This window comes from Sinocyclocheilus anshuiensis, unplaced genomic scaffold (genome assembly GCF_001515605.1).
Source record: "Sinocyclocheilus anshuiensis isolate Anshui unplaced genomic scaffold, SAMN03320099.WGS_v1.1 scaffold112, whole genome shotgun sequence".
Lineage (NCBI taxonomy): Eukaryota > Metazoa > Chordata > Actinopteri > Cypriniformes > Cyprinidae > Sinocyclocheilus > Sinocyclocheilus anshuiensis.
Genome location: NW_015557175.1, coordinates 3,083,953 through 3,088,088, shown reverse-complemented (window position 1 = coordinate 3,088,088; position 4,136 = coordinate 3,083,953).

The window sequence follows — 4,136 nt, the reverse complement described above, 5'->3', positions numbered from 1 at the left end:
TCTATGTTTGCCGTGTAGTTGCCGTTAATGTTTTTTATTTAGTCAGGGTCCTCTGTTACAATGCAGTCTCTGGGGCTCATCTGCACCCTCAGCAGCATCTGGCTTCCCTGAGGGGAACGAGATGAGAACAGGGCTCTCCTGGGCCCCCAAACCGACACAACACTGCCATTATCACTGTATACTGTCCTATCTGGAATCAAGAGGGATGTGGGAGAAAAAATGAGCGATACAAAAATACCGGGCTTGATAAAGTGTTGTAACTTGGGAAAACTCGTGATGATAGAAGAGAGGGACATTTTCATTGCAGTTTTCATTCACATACAATCAAGGGGTACAATTGCAGGTTTCATCAATTTTACATTTGGAATGCTTGAATATTGATTTAGTTGCATCTGTTTGCGAAAATATGTGTTTACCCTCTATACTGAGAGAATATCTCACCAGTTTATGGATTTAAATTCATAATTGAGGCTGCATGCAAATAAAAGGTACATGGAAATTTGTTACATAGCAGTATGGGTATACAATTTTTTCGCACTCTCTTTGTAACTGGCTCCTCTTCCAGGCACCATGGAATGTAAGTAGCTGTTAATTTAATATGCAAATCACTTTGTTGTCAGTCTGAATGCATTTTCTAATTAAAAATGTGCCATCAATGTGAGTAAAAAAGATTGGGGGCTGGAGGCATGCAGAAGAAGAGAGGACGTGATCAAGGTCTGGTGTAAGGAGATATTACTGGCAAATCAGCCCTTAAAGGGAAAGTTCAGTCTGACATGGCGAACGGACCTGCGGGTGGACTCTTTTAACAGGAACAGAAACCGGTGAGCAGAGCAGCATGGGTAATATAATGGGCTTAGTGTTGTGTCTGATGCTCTGGTTCAAACTTGAGCCCACAGAGATAAAAGGAGATGAACAGCGGCCATTGTTGATTTGTGTGTCGTGGGTTTAAGGCTTAAGGTACGGTCACATTAGTCAAATTTTGCAGGCCACAAAGGTCCATTGTCAATAGAATAATGATGTATGAAGTACAGCTCACACAGATGTGATTTCAAACCAGTCAGCTTTCTTTGGTCAATGCGACAAATCTACATACATAATCAACATGAACCTGTTGCAAAATGTACGAAGGCCAAATCTTTCATCGATAAGTAAAAATCCAGATCTTGTATATTTCTATTAAAATGCTTGGATTTCAACAGTGAAAATTAGCCAAACAACAATAAAGGAGCAGTAAGTTTTAAGCAAATTTTTGTGGGCGAAATCCAGTAATTTCAATAGTTTTGAAATTTCGCTAATGTGGGACCACACCATTACAGGACAGCTTATGAATGTATTTTTATGCAGTTCCTTGTACAATACCATGTTAAGGACCTCAAAACACTTTTAGTGCATGATTTGTAAATTAATACATTTTGACATCACATGACCATCTCCACATATGGCTTTTCTGACGTGGTAAACTTGCTCGGCAGCGCACCTGGTACAGCATTGCACTTACAATGTACAAGTCCTGTGAAACACAGTTAGGTTTAGGGTAGAGTTTAGTGTAAGGAGGTATGTTATTTTCAAACCTCACAGAGCATTAAACTTTTAGCACCACTAACTGGACATTTCATTTCCGAACCACTACCATACGTACATCAACCAATGCAAAAAAAAACAAAACATTGTTTCCACAGTTTTACTCTAGTAAATAGTATTTTGATGGAAACTACAGAGGTGAAAACAACAGTTCTTCAAGTAAAAAACACAACCCACAAAGCTTCCACAACTTTTGCAAGCAATATTTAGTCGGAAATAAACCCGAGTTAGACCTCCACCCCACCCGCAAGTCATGCTATGGAGATAAAGATAGGAGAGGCGTGTGTGTGAGTGTTTGTGTTGGGGGTGGGGTGTCAACTCAAGCAGGCTTCCATGTAGCTAATTTATTTACAGATTTAATTAGACGATTGAGCCCTCACAGTTCTGAGAGAGTGACTGAAAAAGTGAGGGAGAGAAAGAGAAGTAGAGAAAGAGAGAGAGAAATGTTGCCAGCGCTACACTACTTTAATTACTCTCTCCTGCACCAGATCCCCTCTCATTGACGTCTGGGGAAAAGCTTAATTAAAATCCTCATTATTTTACTTTTAATTAGTTCCCCCCTCTTTTGTTTCCTTTCACCATATGGCCATGTTCCGTGGTCAAATTAAAGTAATTGAGCTAATTAAGCCGATTGCCTTAATTATTCAAAGCGCTCTGATTGGGAGAGGAGCCTGCTTTTTTTCACCCTGCCTCTCTCCTTCTCTGACATTCTCTGCTCTGGGAAGTTCACAGTTGTCAAGTCTGTCTCTCTGTCACTGAGGCCCTACTGATTCACTGCACAAGTGGCTCATTACTAGCTAACACTGAGGAGACATGTTCTAGAAAGTGATCTGATGGAAACCTGAGGGAGCTCGCGACAACCGACCGCACCCTCCTGTGATATGAAAGTCTAATGAGTTGATATTACATGTAGGATCATTCATGAAGCAGAGAGCCTGATGTGAGTGTTGTTTTGTCAAAACATTGAGACTCGGCAAGATGGAGACCGATACCCCTAGTCTATTGAATGCTCTGATATCTGTCAGAACCGTGGCCAAGCATTTAGCAAGCGAGCTGCGGTGTGCATTTTGAGTTCAGCTCACCTCGATTCCTGTTCCCTGGTTATGACTATCAATAGGCATGCTTAAAACAAAAATACTAGCGGTTAGCAGTTAGCATGCATGTTCCAACATGTGTGCGCAGGAAGAAAGAGAAAGAGAAAGCTCAACATGTAAAAGTTAGGGGCAGAAAGAAATATAGCTTATTTTTAGCAGGAGGGGGACTAAAAAAAATTAACATCGTGCAGACCTCTACTCTGAGGCTTAGTGGATAGCATTCATGCTCCATCAATGCCATGAGGCTAATGACGTGAGTTTGAGTGCCGCTCATGTCATTTTTTTGTTCCAGCATCATTTCCTGTCCTGTCTATACAATCAAAATCAATAAAAGTGCCTGAAAGACCAAAACAAAGAGACTGTACTGAGGTTTGGCAAGGCTGTGGTAGAACGTTGTGCTATGAGGCTTATGTGGTGTGAGTTTAGCTAACACGTCATTTCATGTTTACACATCATTTCCCGTCATCTTTATACCGTCATTATCGATTAAAGGAGAAAATGTAAAAAATAAAAAAGCGGATGCTATAAGATTCTTTTGAGCTGTGAGCAAGTGGTTAGCATACATGTTCTGACATTTTCTAAGACTGAAATTGTGTACTACAGTAAGTACTACATTTGTACTTTGTAGTACTACATTTGATAAAGAACGTACTTCACGACTGTTAAAAGTATGTTCAATACAGTTTGTTCAGTTCGAAGGGCACTATGAAGGGCATAGGGAATTGGATAGGGAAATTTAACCACTCATTGCACATCACTCCAATAGAGTGGTGGAACTATGATGTCACTTTGTAGGCAAAAACCCGGAAGTGAGTTAGCATTTTAGCACTTCCGGTTCCATCGTCCCAGAGTCAATGGGTTTTTTGAATGGGATTTTGGTTAAATCCCTAAAATAAGGTCTGTGGTTCACACAGGCTTAAGATACTTTCACGTTTTATTCTACAACATAAAACACACCATACACCCCACTCGTGATTTTTTTAAACTGTTACGTTTCTTAAAAAAGACGGTTGCTAACAAGTTGCTAAATGGGATTACAGGCGCTTTCGGAGATCACGCCGAACAGTTTATCAATTTACAGTATTTTCCAGTCGTAGTATAATTTGTAATACAATTAATTGAAGAATAACCAATTCATAGTTTCCCGCATTATATATTGTTGGTCGACGATGTTTTTTTGTTTTCCCCCGAAATGCAACACAAGTCTTCAGATGGAAGATGCTCGTTTTATCGCTTTCCTACATATGCGGAGACTCTGGGTTCGTACCATAAGGTAAACTCATATGATTATTCCATGTAAACACCACATTTACCGGCTTAGTCGCGGTGAAAGTGAAACTTTAACGATGCAATTAGTGCTTAGGCCACGTTAAATTTAAATGTTTACGGCCACATGAAGCTGTTAGAAAGCATATGGATTGAGGATTTTCTAGAAGCAAGGATAAAATAACATTTTGTGTA